Source organism: Pogona vitticeps, chromosome 2 (assembly GCF_051106095.1).
Source record: "Pogona vitticeps strain Pit_001003342236 chromosome 2, PviZW2.1, whole genome shotgun sequence".
Lineage (NCBI taxonomy): Eukaryota > Metazoa > Chordata > Lepidosauria > Squamata > Agamidae > Pogona > Pogona vitticeps.
In genome coordinates this window covers 267,379,637-267,397,499 of record NC_135784.1, presented here as the reverse complement: position 1 = coordinate 267,397,499, position 17,863 = coordinate 267,379,637, and the positions used below count along the sequence as shown (strand labels likewise).

General features: G+C 44.4%; 1 long non-coding RNA gene across 1 annotated transcript in view; it reads left to right on the top strand.

The window, feature by feature from the left end:
* The window catches only part of LOC144587038 (uncharacterized), a 169,679-nt gene extending 152,112 nt beyond the window's left edge, over positions 1-17,567 (top strand). Inside the window, exon 2 of the long non-coding RNA XR_013542187.1 lies at positions 17,142-17,567. This is a non-coding gene — a long non-coding RNA (uncharacterized LOC144587038). The remainder of the gene's footprint in view (positions 1-17,141) is intronic.
* The last annotated feature ends 296 nt before the right edge of the window (positions 17,568-17,863 follow it).

Here is a 17,863-nt window from a genome sequence, read left to right as displayed (position 1 = left end):
TATTTCCAAATAATTTTGTCTTCATATTGTTGCCTTTTCTTTCATTTATGCCATATAAACATGGTTTGCAGTCTAATGAGTGGCCAATTAGAATCCCAGAGCCCTCTTCCAATTGCAGATAATGTATTGCTAATTGCTGTCTGATAAAGATTGAGACCCTGGCAACCTGCAAATTGCAATAATAAAGGTATTTCACATGCAAGCATAGCAATTGGACAAGTAGCAAAGTATCAACATTAACAGTAAAATCATATTCAAGAGAATTTATGTCACATTATGTTTTGGGAAGGATGTGTATGACCATTGAATCAGACACACTTCCTTTTATGTTTTGCTGAATAGTACTTTAAATTGTAGAATTAAATGCTCAGAGCAGAAACCTTGTCAGTTACAGTGTCAGTGAATCAAATGCTGTAAAGATGAAGTAGTCCTGCTGTTCTTGCTGTCAAAGCCTTCTGGCTATACTTCACATTCAGTACCTTTATTTGTTCCTCCATTTCAATTTTGGAAAATGAAATGTCGAAACAACAGTGTGTGCTATGAAACACGGAGAGTAAATATAAGGAACTGAACCTACACAGAGTTGGGAAAAATCTCAGTAGAAGCAACTCAAAGTCTTAGTTTGGCAAATAAAGTATTTTCTTGTGTAGATTAAAAAAAGGAAGGAAAGTGTAGGTATTATGCACCCTTTGTAAAATGCTGGTCTTTCCTTGCAGAGAAACTAGAGCTAGTGTTATGCTCTTTGTTTGGTCATGCGTAATTGTTTCTGCACTCTTTTTCACAAAGAGCTGACACTGTGTTTGGACAAATAGACAGCACTAATACAGAGAGACCCAGTCCATAGAACACTCCAACAAGCCTGGGGAATTCTGAGAGAGCTGGTTTAAAAAAAATGTTTCCAAGCTCTGTAGAGGACCTTAAGTGATCAAAAGAGCAAATATAGGCAGCCAAAGGACATATAAATATTCCCATTATGTTTTTAAAGTCATGTGAAAAAGAAAGTACTGTATGCCTCTTTGAGTTCTATCGTTTTACATATCAGGACATAATAAAAAAAAATCATCTGGTCCTTAGCAGGTCTGAAAAGTAGGTAAATACAACCTCAGATGAACAACAAAACATGACATATTACACTGTGTCATGATTTATTTCACAAAAATATAGCCAAAATGGAGAAGCCATGTGTGAAAAACTGAGTACACCTCATGATTCAATAGTTTGTAGAGCCACCTTTAGCAGCAATAACTTGAAGCAAGTGTTTTCTGTATGACTTTATCTGTTTTCTCACATTGTTGTGGAAGAATGTTGACCCACTCTTCTTTACCATGTTGCGTCAGTTCATTGAGGCTTACAGGCATTTGTTTATACACACCTCTTGTAAGGTCCTGCCATAGAATTTCAATTGGGTTGAGGGCTGGACTTTGACTGGGCCATTGCAACACCTTGATTCTTTTCTTTTTCAGCCATTCTCTTGTAGATTTGCTGGTGTGCTTGGGATCATTGTTCTGTTGCATGATCCAGTTTTTGGCTAAGCTTTAGCTGTCAGACGCATTTGGCCTCACATTTGAATCTGGAATACTTTGGCATACAGAGGAGTTCACGGTCAAGTCCATGCTTGCAGGGTGCCCAGGTCCTGTGGCTGCAAAACCAGACCAAATCATCGCCCCATACCACCATGCTTGACAGTAAGTATAAGGTGTTTGTGCTGATAGGCTGTGTTTGGTTTTCACCAAATGTGACACTGTGCATTACACCAAACATCTCCACGTTGGTCTCATCTGTTCAAAGGACATTGTCCAGAAGTCTTGTGGTTTGTCCAGATGCAATTTGGCAAACCTAAGCTGTGCTGTCATGTTCATTTTAGAGAGAACAGGCTTTCTTCTGGCAACCCTTTAAAACAAACCATACTTGGTCAGTGTATTTCTAATTGTATTGTCATGAACTTTAATTTTAAACATGCTAACTGAAGCCTGTAGAGTCTTAGATGTAGCTCTTGGGGGGGTTGCAGTTTATCTTAGCACGGTCCGAACTTGGGGTGAATTTGCTTGGATGTCCACTCTTGGGAAGACTGGCAACTGTCTTGAATGTTTTGCACTTGTGAATAATCTTCCTCACTGTAGAATGCTGGACTTTAAAATGTTTGGAAATGACCTTAGAACCTTTCCCAGACTGTTGGGCAGCAACAATTCCTTCTCTACAATCATTGCTGATGTGTTTCCTCTTTGGCAGTGTGTTAATACACACCTGAATGCTCCAGACCAGCAAACTGCTGAAACTGTGGTTTTTATAGAGGTAGTCACACTTGCTGATGATCAGTTACCCAAGGCATTTGGTTAGCAGTACCTGGCTGCTACTTTGCCTCTTGATTCCTATGGAAACAATAAGGATGTACTTAGTTTTTCACACATGGCTTCTCCGTTTTGGCTTTCCTTTTGTAAAATAAATCATGACACGGTGTAATATGTCATGTGTTGTTGTTCATCTGAGGTTGTATTTACCTAATTTTCAGACCTACTAAGGACCAGATGATTTTTAATACATCCTGTTAAATAAAACCATAGAATTCAAAGAGGGTGTACTTGCCCTCCTGAAGACAGGAATAGTAAGACACTTCTGAGTACTCTTTACCTAGAAAACCATGAAAGCAGTACACCATTAGTAATATTGTTTTTTCACCTGATCACGAGCCACTTGGAATCCACTATAGGGAGAAGGGTGGCATATAAATTAAATAAATAAATATCTTCTAGGATTGGCTTTACCAACTCCATGAAAAACCCCAAACAATCTACCCTCTCTCCATTCACAGGGCCCCTCTATAGCTAAGTTCATTACAGAAAAGTGGACCCACAAAGCCGGAGGCTGGGTCTTCAGGGCACCTCATTCTGAATTTGTGCTGGAATGGCAATGTTCAAAACCAAAAGCAATCTAAAGATATTGTGTCATTAAACACAGTAGATTTCACTATATTTTTCTTTGGTTACAAAGTGCTCTTGTCGAGAAAGCTCTAAACAATTACATTTCATTTTGTGAAATAAAAATAACATTTTGTATTTGGTTGCTACAATTTCTTTTAAGAGAAAGAACACTTTATCGGCAAGTACATGAATAAACATCTCTGCATTACAGTTGATCATATTTAAACTTATTTTCAAAAAGCATTGCATGTACCTTGGGCACAGAGATGGGAGGAGGGAGGGAGCTGCCAGCATTTTTGTGTGAGTCATCCCTGTGTGTCAAGTTCCTGATATAAGCACAGATGCACACACAGACATACTGACACAAACAGAGAGACAGACACAGAAACACAGGGGGGGGGGAGAGAGAGAGAGAATCAGTTACACTTTCTCTAGTTGCTGTATGCAGAGATTTAATCTTTGTGGCTATTGTCTGAAATCGTACAGTCTGAAATTGTATGGTCTGAACAATGTGAATAAAAATCAAATGTCAGAAAACTGAGTTCAGTGTTAACCCATATCAGCAATCTTTGTATTAAAATGCAACACTAATTGCACATGTCTTCTATATCCAAAATGAATCAATGTTATAAAATTAGGAAGTAAGGGGTGGGCCAGGGAGTGCAAGACTAAAGTTAAACCTCAGCCCAGAGAACTAAGTGACTTCACACATGTTGCTACCAGTTCCAATGCTTGTTCTGCAGAAGAACTGTAACATCATACTATTACTCTGAATGCAAACAGTGTATAGTGTGCTTCAGAATTTGGAACACTGCTTTTTTAAAAAGCAGTTGACTGTTTAGCACCTGCTATGGATCAGTTAGGGTACATAGGGTGGTGTAGTGATCAGAGTGATGCACTAGGACTGAGGATTAGGGTTGCTATACATTAGTTCTGACTTGATGGCACCTAAAAGCAACTGTTCACTTAGCTACTATTACAGTTACATTTAAAAAACTAGAATAGTTCATTTTCTTTATTAGGGACAGGAGAAATGTAACAAGCCACTGACCTGCAATGTGCGCACTCATTCTGACCACTTCTTTGCCATCTCAACAGGGCAGGAGACATCAAGACAATGCATAGCACTTGAGCATTTAGTGACGGCACTTTCTAATAATAAAAGTAGCTTAAAAACTGCTGTTACATCACAGAAGAACTGAAGGTATCCCTTGTTACATTAAAGTCATAGCTTTATGTAGTTTCACTTCAATATTTAGGAAAACAAACTAATGATTGGAACCTAGGAATATAATCATCGTCATCTTATCTGGAAGTTGAGTCATGGCAACTGGTCTTCTCTCTTGTTAGGTTGAACTTAACAAGAAAGAAGGCCAGTTGCTATGACTCAACTTCCTGATAACCACACCTGGATGACTGAGAATCTTCACAGATATTTCATCTTATCTAAATGCTTTGTCAAGAGACTGTAAGAGATATATTCCAAAAAAGTGCCTTTCCCCACCTGCATTCAGGGAACATTTAAAGACGTTGCCAGAACCAGCAGTACTGTTTTAATCACCTGTGAGTCTTTCACTGAATGAAGTAGAGTGATAGCATTATGTGAATTGGGATATCATTTCATCTTTGACAATTATGTGGCCTTTAAGGCAGAACAAAAAGGGGCAATGTATAGCCATGTGTAGACATTGTGTACTGCCTTATCTCACACTTCACCCTTAAAATATCTTCTTGACAGATGACTTGATTTCATATACTCCCACAGTTGTTGTGTAAAATAAAGCATTCCACATAACTCAATTCAGCTGTTATCAGAGTAAAATTTACTTGAGCAGACTGACATAATTTATGTTCCTGGCTTAACCTAGAGTCAAGAAACAGCAGGTATGAGTCACCCGCTTTTTGACTGTGTGTGGTAATTCCCAGCACACAAGACATGGTCCCAGAAAGAGTTTTTGCTTTTGATGTTGCTTTTTGACCTTGTGGAGTGTATAAAAGGAAATCCTTTATAACATACAGTGAAGATATGAAGATTTCTCAGCCTATTTTACGTAGGCCCAGTTGGTGTTTGACAAGAAGGCTCCATACTGAAAATATTCCAGTAAGCTCAAGAGGGAATCTCCATCCAATAGAAAGTTAATTATTATAAGGGCATATGGTCTTATTTTGGAGGCGCTTCAACAATGCATGATGGCAGTAGGTATTTGTTTAAACCTGGCTCTGTCCCAGTTTCATAGAAAGCATATGGGAGGTAGTGATTTCTAGAACAAATGAAATATTTGTTTATTTATTTACTCAAGGCAACTTCCAAAATGTTTTTTTTAAGATGTGATTTAAAATATGGTACAATATTAAAAAATGTGAGTAAAATATATGAAAACAGCCACTGAATTACAATTTTGAAACTTTTATAAATATGTCCTTAGAAGTGCAGCATCCCTTTTTTAAAAAAACACACATTCTTATGCAGCCCATTTAGTGACCCAAACTGTTGACATGAACTTATCTATCCCACATCCTCAGGCTTCCTTCTCGGGAGTGTCTCCCCATCCCCTTCTCCCAACCTGGTCTCTCAGTATCAAATCTGTTAGGCAAAAGAGAGAAAGAGTTCAGGTGACAGACTGTGAATTGATAAACCAGGGTGATGGCTCAGTTTCCTTCATGGCAGATCTATTTTTGCTTTGGAAATGGAGCTCTCCAGTCCGTTTTCTGAACTAGAGACCATCTAGCTGGAGTTGGTCATGCCTTGGTCCCCACTCTTCATCTGGTTCATTTTTACCTAGCCCACAAAACCTGGCCTTTGGTGAAGTACATTCATCATTCATAGGCATCCTTCAGTCTCAACAGACTATGGTAACGTGCTCTGTATGGAGGACTTGGAACAGCGTCTAGTGTTTTGATGCTGTATGCAAAGCTGGAGTGTTCTCTCCAGGGCACAAAGCCTGGGTAAAATAATATGGAGGATAGGTTGTTACCCAAGCAGCAAATCCCCCCTCTCCACATCACTGAAATAATCCAATGGAAAGGCAAGAGCCAATACAACTGGTTCTAGCGACATCGCAGGAGTTGCCAAAATGACATGAACTGCCTCCGGGACTCCAGCTCCGGATTTTGCCTCTAGGTTAACTCCTGAAGCCTTTTCCATCAGTGAATATAGCCACAAGGCAGTGGAGGTTTGAAATCAGAATTTTCCTTCTCCTAGATGGGCTGCCTTCCAGGGCCGAAGGAGTCCCACCTACTCATGGCATGGGCGACAATGGCAGCACCTCAGTGGGGGGTTGAAATCAGAGTTTTCCTTCTCCTAGATGGGCTGCCTTCCAGGGCTGTGCAAGAAGGTCTCCACAGGACCCGAACAGGACCTGTAGCTCAGAGTACATTTTGTTTTAGATAAGCTGTATTTCTGCAGCTATCTCAAACATATTTTTGTATTTTATATTTCTACTTTTGACATTAATATGAATTATGAGCTGGCTATTTAATCTTATCTATCTGTCTGTCTATCCATCTACCTATATACTTAGATCCCAATTATATCTAATGAGCCCAAGATACCTAGTTAGCTACACCCTTATTTTATCTTCATAACATCCCATAAGGCAATCCAGGCCAATAGAGACAATGATTTTCCCAAAATCGCCCATCTCGTTTCATAATTCTTTTGGCTGGTTGAAATAGGAGCTCCTCATCTGGAAGTACTTCAAAAGAATCCTGTTGTCCACAACAGTTTGTTTATGGTGTATTTGAAGACAGAGTAGCACAGAAAAAAAAGGACATTTGCAATATTTTATACTTTCAATATATTTAAAGTGGTCGTTATTTAGGGTTAAATCTGGACTAAACAAACCCATTGCAGTACAATTTAGCCTAGATTCGTAAGTCCAGTGTTGTCAGTTCACTGACAGTCTCAACATTATAATGTTTCTAATGTGATTACGTGAGTCAGCAGACTTGGTCTTGAGCAGCAGTTCAGCAGTACTGTAATAAATGGCTTTCTGCAGGAACTTACACCACTGTTTTCCCCAGAAGTAGTCACTTAGCTGGAGCCACTCCACTGACACATCAAGACAGGAATACAGTGAGAGCAGCACTAGAATTCCTTATTGCATATTTAAAGACAAAATTACTAATTCAACATACATATGCAGAACACTGAGATATTGACTAAGCAGATTAGTACAGGAAAATCTCCTTAGTAAAAGAACTCCTTTGGCAACATATGTTGAAATGCTGCTACAGAAGCCTACAGGGGTTAAAAACTTTTTAAAAGTGTGAATTCACAGAAAAACTATACTGTACTCTTCTCCAATCAGGTTCCTCTCCAAAGGAAGGAGGGGTGTTATTAACAGAGATATTTATTCCAGAAAAAAAAAATTGAGATACTTTGAAATTGCCCCTCTCCAGCAATGTTACAGTTGTGCCATCATTCCCAACTGAACTTGGATTATAGCAGGAATGGTCAAAGTGCAGCCTTCCAGATGTTCTTAGACCCTTAAGTCCCATCAAACCAAACCAGCACTGACAATGGTGAGCTGAGAATGGCAACCTAACATCTGGAATAAATATTAAGATGACTATTAGGAATATAGTCATGTGAAAAATAAAGTGCAGCCTCTTTTAATTCTATGGTTTTATATATAAGGACATAATAAAAAAAATCTGGTCCTCAGCAGGTCTGAAAATTAGGTAAATACAATCTCAGATGAACAACACCACATCATGATTTATTAAGTCCTATGTCAGCTGTCACCAATAGGCATCTTCCAAATGTGTTGGTCTGTCAATCCCATCATCCCCATCCGTACAGGTTGAGGTGGTGATAATTGTAAAACATCTGGAAGGCACCTGATTGGGAGAAGCTGCCTCATGTAATTTCTACTATGCTCAGAGAAGATGGTGGAACACTGAAAGCTTATGCAAATATTTGATTCAAAGAAACGGCCAGATTCCATTATGCGTTGGTTTTACTCTTAGCCAGCTGACAAAAGACAGGATCCTGAAATGGTTGTATACTTAGGTTAGTAAAGAAAACAAAGATTCTTGGGTCTTGTTGAAGACTAACAAGTTTTAATACATACAACTTTTTGTAGAGTGCGGTCCTCATATGGCAAATAAAATTTGTTACCCTTACAGAATATGTATATGTATGTTGAATTAGGAATTTCATCTTTCAGTATGCAACAGGACTGTTGTTTATTTTTGCTGCAACAGACTAACACCACTATCTCCTTAGAAAAGGGGAATTGCATTGAGATACTAAAGGTATTCAGTCAGGGAACTGACCACACAGGAGATTCTAAGGCTTTATAAATGAGCCACTGACAACATGTTGCTGTTTCTAAATCCATTGCCCTCCAGAACTCCCACTTAATATAGGAAAATCCATTCTGGAACCCTAGATCTCTTTCCCACCCCTTACAAGCATTCTTTGAAATACTTGGATCCAGTTTGATTTGCCCACTGAATGCAGAATCCTTTTCTTATCAATCTCAGACATGCCAAGAGAAATGCAAAGAAGGCATTGTTGGGTCCATGGCATGATCACCGAAAAGGTGGTAAAATGACAAGAAGAGGAGGCGGCCTGGCCAAGAGCCGTTCATGAATCCGGGATGGAATGAGTCGAAACACCAGATTTGAAAGCTGGAGCTGGAGGAGAGCTGTGTGGTTACACTGGACGGCCAGAAAGACCCAACAAGCGACTCTTAGATCAAATCATGCCTGAGCAATCTCCGCAGGCGAAGATGATGACACTGAGGCTGTCCTACTTTGGGTGGATCATGAGAAGACAGGGTTCTCTGGAAAAGACCATCATGTGGGGAAAGGTGGAAGGCAGCAGGAAAAGAGGAAGACCCCCCCCATACGAGATGAACGGACTCCCTAAAAGAAACCACAGGCTTGAGTTTGCAAGAGCTGAGCCAGGATGCTGAGGACGGGGCCTTTGGGGGGCCACTCATCCGTAGGGCCACTGTAAAACATGATGGCACAGAACAAGGGCGTATCTCTGATCTTTAGTTTGCCATCTGTGGCCAAATGTGATTGTTTTTCCTGACTGGCAGTTTTGGCTTTAACAGTTGAGTTCAGGGTTCAATTTCCACTGGGCAAGGTTTTTATTTTCATGTGGCAAGTGAAATGGCTAATGAAACTGAGGTGGCGGTTTTGCCTTGTGCTGTGTTACAGGATTACTGTGAATTCCGATGGAAGCTGCTTGGTTTTCTGACTAAGTGCGAATTTATTTATTTATTTAAAATAGGCTTGACCCTGGCTTTCTCCTTAAAAAAGGACCCAAGGTACCTTTTTTTAAAAAAAAAATGCTTAATTCCAGGATTCCCTCTCATAAACCTCTGTTTTTCACATCCCGTTCTCCCCCATCCCTTCCAGGTGCCGTCTCCCTGCTCGTGAAACGCAGGTCTGAGAGGAAAATGGTCTCTCCAGCACAGTCCTTAACAGAAACCAAGGCATGCTAGACAGCGACCAAAATGCTGGGCAGTCCAGTACATAAGAGAACCCAGAGTGGATTTTTTTTTTCTGTTATAAATCAGTGTGGAGGGAATAAAAGTTTGGAAGAGGAAGGAGGATCGTTTAAATTTTGAGGCAGAGAGAGTGTGCAGGGAGTGGAGAGTCAGAGCGTGACTGGTATTAGTTAAGATAGAAGAGATTACATATATAAAAGCTGCAACCAAATGAGAGATACTTGTTTGTTTATTTGTTTGTTTATTAATTAAAATTTTATCCCACCCATCTAGACCAAAGGTCTATTAGTTAAGATAGAAGGGGTGAAAGGGAAAATTCTGAAGCTTTGTGTAACTTTAAGAATGTGCGTAAGAACCATTCCTGAAATAACCTAAAAACCAATAAACCTGTTTTTATTTCAACGTGAAGTCTTGAATGGACCTCAGTCTTTCATAGGAGATATAATTAGGAAAGAGATCAACTGGTGGCACTTTTTTACCATGAAAGGAGTCCCCAGGCCAGCAGCCTCCCTGGTCAGTATGAGTCATCATCTCCTGTCACAATAGCAAAACCAGCCTTCCCCTCCTCACACACCCTTTGCCCCATCACTTTACTGTTTCCAGTAGAGAGAGAGACTGGTTAGCCGATCAGTCTCCTGATGATGGAAGCGATGCTTGTAGACGGCCATGACTCTGTCAGAGTCCTGACTGGCAAAGAAGAGGAGGTCCTTTCCCAAGGACCAGCCATGAACATGATTGATCACCTGAACACTTCGGCCCCAGGAAGGAATAAAGTTCTGTGGCCGAAGCTCTTGTCCCTTGTGGTGGCAGAGAAATACACTCCTGCTCTGACACCACTCTGCAGGCACCTGAAGGAGCTGGCTGCCCTTCGGCCGGAAGGATCCAGGCTGTACCTCGGGTCTTGCCAAGGAGGAGTAAAACTTCCAAGTCCACAGCAGCTCCTTGCGCGGCTTCTGGGCTCGGCTGCCCGTCGTAGCCAGAGAGGGTTCTGGGCCCTCCAACTTCTGCACGCCCTACGTGCCGACATCAACAAAGCCGTGGTTCAGCTGTGGGCAGAGGAGATCCCGGAGATCTAGGGATTTTGCCAGGCAGAAGTCCCGAGAGCGAGCCAGCCAGAATGGAAGCAGAAGCTTCTGCAGTTGCTGAGGAAAACCTTGAAGATCATAGAGGATGATGGGTGGACCCAAAATGTCATCATCAAACTGGAAGACCAGAGGTCCAGTTACACCGATGGGTCCCCGGAAAAGAGCTTCCTCTATAAAGTGCTGGGAGTGTCGCTGGCCTGTTGCAAGGACCAGGCATTCGTTCAGGGCAGGCTGAAGGTGCTGGTGGAAAAATCTGATTTCCGGGAAGCAGCACAGATAGAGAAAGTGGCCAAGATCCTTTCCTTCTCTGCTGCGGGGCATTTGGGCCTCACTCTGGCCACATTAGAGGACTGCATAGCTGGGATGGCTGCCCCTCTCGCCCACCAGACAAATGACCACAATAGTGGGCGAGGCCAGCTCCACCAAGCCCTGGTTTTCATCTACGGCCAGATCGCCCTCCAGGCCCCGAAAGAGATCTTGTCGCTGGAGGCGGGGACGGGCATCCTGAGGCGAGCCCTCGGCCATTACAGGGCCAGCTGCCAACTCCTGGGTGTCACCGCTGAGAACAAGGGCACCCACCTGGAACTGACATTCTGCAAAAGCATGACAGACATTTACAACACCGTCCACGAAGCCCAGAATGCCAGCTTCCGGCTGGGCTGCAAGGAAGAGATCCTGGACAATTTGTTGGGCTTCCTTGGAAGGGAACGCTTCTTTGAAACTTCCCTTTGCCCGACAGCCATCACAGCTGTAGTCTCTGTCAGCCAACTCAAGCCGTGCCTGCCAGCTGAAGACCTCCAGGGTCTGCTGGCTCTCATCACCAGGTGCCTGTTTCCCCTCCCCTGGAGCGCCTGAAAAAGAGGGCCAGGATGGAGCAGGAGGCTTCCGACGTAGAGATCAAGTACACCAGCTCCATGGAAGCTATGGGGAAGCTCATCCAGGTCCTCGTGAAGGAAGATCCAACCTCAGAGACGAGTGAGGAAATGATCCAGGTGATGGAGCCCTGGCTGACACGATCCGAGTGGATCCGAGAGAGGGCCCTGCAGGCCAGTTGCCAGGTGCTGGCTGCCTTCCAGGTCACTGCAGGTCTTCCGGATGGAGAAAATCTGAACGCCTATGGTGGCCGGGTGATCCTTCTAGCCCCCTATACCTGGGAGAGCTCCATCGAGTGCTGGTGATGGGCGGCCAAGGGTATCAGCCACTTGGTGTGCATTCAAGGCCAGTCAAGAATCACAGAGGATGAAGAGAAAGAATTGGATTCCGCCCTCTGTGATCTGCAAGCGGAATTCCCCCTGATCTGACTGGGGCCTCGGCCACACTGGCTAAGGTGGTGAGCACCCACCTCCCTGAGGATCAGGTGCTAGACTTCACGGAAGCCCTCCTGGAAGACCTTGCCTCCAGGATCCCCATCTGTCCCAGGGCTGGGGGTTGCTGGATGCTCACCCTAGTCCAAAACCATGGGGATACGATAAAGAGCCAGATCCCAGGGCTCATGGACCTTATCTTCATCCACCTGCCGACCACCACGCAGTATGGCTTGGAGGAGGTCCTGATGGAGGTGTCTCCACCCTGGCCCACCAGCACCTGGACACCTTCGTGAGTCACCTCCTCCGCCAACGCCTTCCACTGGCCTGTGGGACCAGCAGGATCTGGAGGCACTTAGGTGGGGACCCATCCCTGGCCTTGCTGATCCTCCCGAAGCTGCTGTCCGTCATGACCCGGTCATCCATCCTGAGGACCATTTCCGGCTCTGGCCGTGAAGAGCTTGAGGAGGAAGTGGGAGTAAAACACCTCAAGGCCACCTGTGCCATGTATGAAGTGCTCTTGGGGCTGCACATGGAGGCGATGGTGCACAACGCGTTTCCCCAGCTCCTGTACTCTCTCCCGGAGCAACTGAAGTCCTGGGGCTCGTTTGGGGTGTTACATACAGCACTGATGTTACCTGTCTGTCATGGGTTTGGAGGGAAAGTTCCATCCTATGGGGAGTGGAAGGCGGGACATCAGGAGGAGGGGCTGTACTGTATATATATGTGGAGTTTGTGTGGAGAAGTTAAGAAGAAGCTGGAGGAGAGCTGAGAGAAGAAGCTGGTGTGGGAGTCTGTGTGTCAGACAGGGTACTACTGTGTGTCAGTCAGTACCAACCTGATAGGTTCAGGTGTCTGTATGGTTAGCCAGAACTGATAGGTTCAGGGTCTGTGCTTCAAGTTAAGTGTTCTGTGTGAACCAAACTGTGTGTATGTATGATTGAGACTAAGCCACGTTACTGTATCTTATTCACTTGATCATTTTATTTTCCCTGTGTGTTATGTAAATAAACCTTGTTCTTTTATTTGTTTAAAAATCCATTCCTGGTCTGTGTGACTCCTTACAGGGAATGGTTGGTGGCAGCTTAGTGAAACTGTGGCATATCCTAGTAGGTCTGGGGTTGTCACATTGATTGGTGTCCAGCGTGTGGGATACGACTGGTCCAGTTGTCCAGTGGTCCAGCAAAGCCTTGGCAAGTGTGCCCAGAGCAAGGGGGGTCTAGTCAGGGACAATCTGAGGGCGCGTAGGTAATCTTCTAGGCGTACCTCACGGGGAGGTGCGCTAGTGGAAGAATGTGCCAACTGGGGACTAGATTAGGGAGCTCTGAGGCAACCTGTTTTGGCGGGAAAAAGGCTGAGGCAAAACTGTGTGAAGTAGAAGTGATCTAGCCTGCCTGCTGAGAGGCCTAGCAGAGGGGGTAGACTCTGGCTTGCAACAGTTGCAAGTTAGTGCTGAAGAACAGCAGTAATCTATAGAAAGCTGGTTCTGAGGCAAAAGAAAAAAAAAGTGGTCGCTTTATTTTGAGGCTTGACTTTTGAAAGCAGCCTGTTCTGGGGGGGGGATTATGCCCTTGACTCGAAGCCAAATGGCAGAAATGGGTGAAGTGAAAGACCCCCAGGTTGACCAAGGTTCTGAGGATGAATTTGGCTCAGTGCAGGGTGACAGCACGGGAGAACAGAACCCAGAACTCAGGAAAATACTCCTAGCCCAACAGCATGAACTGAGGGTGAGGGAAATGGAGGAAAGGGAAAGAGAGAAACAAAGGCAATTTGAAAAAGAAGAAAGATTAGAGAGACAGAGAATGGAAATGGAATTGCAGAGAGAGAAAATGGCGTTTGAGTTAAGAAAATTGGAACTGATGAATCAGAACAATAATAACAATAGGGATTCTGAGGGAGGCCAATTGTCTAAAGCTGACCTGAAGAAATTCCCTGTGTACCACAAGGGAGATTGTCCTGAGGTGTTCTTTTCCCTAGTGGAAAGAGCGTTTGTGGACTTCTCAGTAAGGGAAACTGAGAAGATGACCATCATGCGATCTTTAATCAGTGGCAGCCTGGCAGAAGTCTATGCAGAGATGCCAGAGGAACTGATGAAAGATTTTGCAGAATTTAAAAAACTGGTGTTTGCCAGACATGGGATAAATGCGGAACAGCTGAGGCAGAGATTCAGGTCCCTCACAAAGAAACCAGAGCAGACTTTTACCCAAGTGGGGGCCCAATTGGTGAGGCTGCTAGAGAAATGGCTATCTCAGGAGGGAACAGAGACCTACCAGCAGCTCAAAGACCTGATAGCGCTGGAACAGTTCTATTCAGTCCTGCATGGGGAACTGAAGTTCCAGGTGAGGGAAAGGAAACCGAAATCTGTGGCAGAAGCAGCCGAGATCGCAGATTTTATTTCCCAAATAAGAAAGCCCTTAGGTGCTGAGGGGAAATCGATAGGTAAACCCAAAGAAACCTACAGCAAGTACTCTCAGGGACCAGGGAAAAACCAGCAAGGGGGAGGGGCCCATGGTGAAGGGAAGCCCTCAGACATGAAACCAAGACCTCAGATTTTGGAGGGAAAACCCAAACCAGATGAGAAAGACTCCAAGTACAGCAGAAAATGTTATTTCTGTCAAGGAAAGGGCCATCTAATCTCAGAGTGTGAGAAATTAAAGCAGCTAAAAGGAATTGTGCCTCATGATTTGAGTGGAACCAAGCCAAAAGCTGTGTTCTGTGTCCAGAAAGAGCAAAGCTCCTTGCCACAGAGGGAGCCTGTTGCCATGGCGACTCAATCTGGAACAGTTACATCTGCTGATCAGGCTGAGGAAAATGGTCCTCTTGTGGAGGTCAAGCGCTGCTTGCTAGTGAGAACAGATTCTCAGTTGTTTGAAACAGCAGGGGTGGACGTAGGAATACTTGACCATCAGTATCGGGGGTTAAGGGATACTTGTTCCCAGGTGACCCTGGGCCATCCAGATATTATTCCTAGGGAGTATATAATCCCGAATGAGAGCATAAAGGTGGCAGGGATTGAGGGACAGGTGATCTCGCTGCCAGTAGCGGAGATACCTGTGAACTTTCAAGGCTGGAGGGGAGTTTGGCGGCTAGCGATTTCATCGACTCTGCCAGCAGCCGTGCTCGTGGGAAATGACCTGGCTGAACATGTGAAACGGGTGCTAGTGATTACACGTTCACAAGCCACCACGGGGACAGTTCAGGGGGGTACTGATGAGCCCGAGACGGAAGCAGGTGGGGGAAGTTCAGAGGCTGTGGTGGAAACCTTAACCACAGACAGCAGATTTGGCCAAGAGCAAAAGGCAGACGCCACTCTCCAAAAGTGTTTTGAACAGGTGACAGACGCCCAGCTAACACCTGAAACCCCAGTGAGATTTCTAGAGAAAAAGGGGATTTTATATAGAGAGACCCTGAGGAATATCTCAAAAGGGGGAGATGGGATCAGAAGTCAGCTAGTGGTACCTGAAAAGTATCGCCCCATGATCTTACAAAGGGGGCACTCTGACATGTTTGCTGCGCACTTAGGGGTGAACAAAACACAGCAGAGAATCACACAGAATTTTTACTGGCCTGAAATAGGGAAGCAGATCAAAGAGTTCTGTAAACAATGTGATGTGTGTCAAAGGCAGGGGAATAGCCGCGACAGGACCAAAGCAAAGTTGTGGCCTTTGCCTGTGATTGACACTCCGTTCAAATGCATAGGGGTGGATATTGTGGGACCTTTGCCCAAGGCCACAAAGAGGGGGAACAGGTTCATTCTCACCATTGTGGACCATGCCACGAGGTACCCTGAAGCCATTCCCTTGACTAACATTGAAACTAACACAGTGGCAGATGCCTTGGTGGGGTATATGTCCAGGATGGGATTTGCCTCAGAAATAATCACAGATTTGGGCGCATCGTTTACATCGAAGCTCATGAAACGGTTATGGCAAATCTGTGGAATTAAACACAAGGAAACCACTGCCTATCACCCTGAAAGTAATGGGTTAACGGAGAAGTTCAATGGGACTCTAATGCGCATGATTAGGGCTTACCTGGCAGAGAATCCAAACAATTGGGACCAGAAGCTGCAATCCCTTTTGTTTGCTTATCGATCAGTGCCACAAGCCAGTACCGGGTTCAGTCCGTTTGAACTCTTGTTTGGGAGAAGGGTGAAAGGGCCCCTTGATTTAATCAAACAAAATTGGGAGCAGATCACCCAGGATGACCCACAAGATGTTGTGATATATATAGACTCTTTAAGGAAGGACCTAAAGAGAAACCTAGAGCTAGCAGCAGAGACCCTGCAAGCTCAAAAGGTCAGAAAGAAAGCTTGGGATGATCAGGAAGGCAGGGAGAGGCACTTTGACCCAGGGGAGGAAGTGCTTTGGCCTAGGCCCTGCAAAGAGAGCAAGTGTCAGCTGGGTATCCCAGAAACAAAATATTTGGGTCACATGGTAGGGGGAGGAGTGATCAAACCCCTAGAGGCCAAGATAGAAGCAGTTCGTGATTGGCCTAGACCCAACACCAAGAAAAAAGTAAAATCATTTCTTGGGTTGGTGGGCTACTACAGAAAGTTCATCCCGAGGTTTAGCGAGATAGCGACTCCGCTGACCGATCTGACGAGGAAGAAGACTGATGACCGCATCCCATGGACCAGCGACTGTGAGGAGGCGTTCCAGAGGTTGAAGGAGGCCCTCATCAACTATCCAGTGCTGCGTGCTCCAGACTTCGACTGGGAGTTCATCATCTACACCGATGCGTCTAACAGCGGGGTAGGAGCAGTTCTTTGCCAGGAGGATGAGAATGGTGACCAGCATCCAGTGTCCTACCTGAGTAGGAAACTCCAGAAAGGTGAGAGACATCTGGCAACCGTGGAAAGGAGTGCCTGGCCATAGTCTACGTGATCCAGAAGGCCAAGCATTACATCTGGGGAAGACATTTTATTCTGTGCACTGACCATTCACCACTGCAATGGTTAAAGACAATGAAAACCCACAATAGTAAACTTATGAGGTGGGCTTTAAACCTGCAGGACTATGACTTTGAAGTGAAGGTGGTCAGAGGGTCAGTGAACTGTGTTGCTGACGCCTTGTCAAGAAGACCTGAAGATTGAAGACGGCGAAAGAAACATGGACTATGTATATATTTTGGTGACCAAAGGTTAAATGTACTTGTTTATTAAACATACTTGGTTTGTATGAATAAAGGTAACTTGATGTATTGTAAATGGTAAATGTTTAAATGCCTAATTGATATGTTTATCCTAAAGTAAGTATGGTATTGTATGTTAATATATAAATGTTTTTGTATGTTTTGGATACAGGTTGTTTTTTGGAGAAAAGCACTTTAGCTTTCCCCCTACAAAACAACTTATAAAGAGGGGAGGTGTTACATACAGCACTGATGTTACCTGTCTGTCATGGGTTTGGAGGGAAAGTTCCATCCTATGGGGAGTGGAAGGCGGGACATCAGGAGGAGGGGCTGTACTGTATATATATGTGGAGTTTGTGTGGAGAAGTTAAGAAGAAGCTGGAGGAGAGCTGAGAGAAGAAGCTGGTGTGGGAGTCTGTGTGTCAGACAGGGTACTACTGTGTGTCAGTCAGTACCAACCTGATAGGTTCAGGTGTCTGTATGGTTAGCCAGAACTGATAGGTTCAGGGTCTGTGCTTCAAGTTAAGTGTTCTGTGTGAACCAAACTGTGTGTATGTATGATTGAGACTAAGCCACGTTACTGTATCTTATTCACTTGATCATTTTATTTTCCCTGTGTGTTATGTAAATAAACCTTGTTCTTTTATTTGTTTAAAAATCCATTCCTGGTCTGTGTGACTCCTTACAGGGAATGGTTGGTGGCAGCTTAGTGAAACTGTGGCATATCCCAGTAGGTCTGGGGTTGTCACATGGGGATCCTGCGACTCGCCCGGAGGGCCTCCGCATGTTGACCGGGTGCCTGCTGCAGACTGGCATACCCGAGGGTGTGCTCATCCAGAGGGTCCTTCCCTGGATGAGGTCGGGGTCCTCAAAGCTCTGGCTCCTGGGAACCACAATCTTGACAGAGGTGATTCCACTCTGCGGCAAAAAAGGATCCGGCTGAGAGCCTTCCTTCC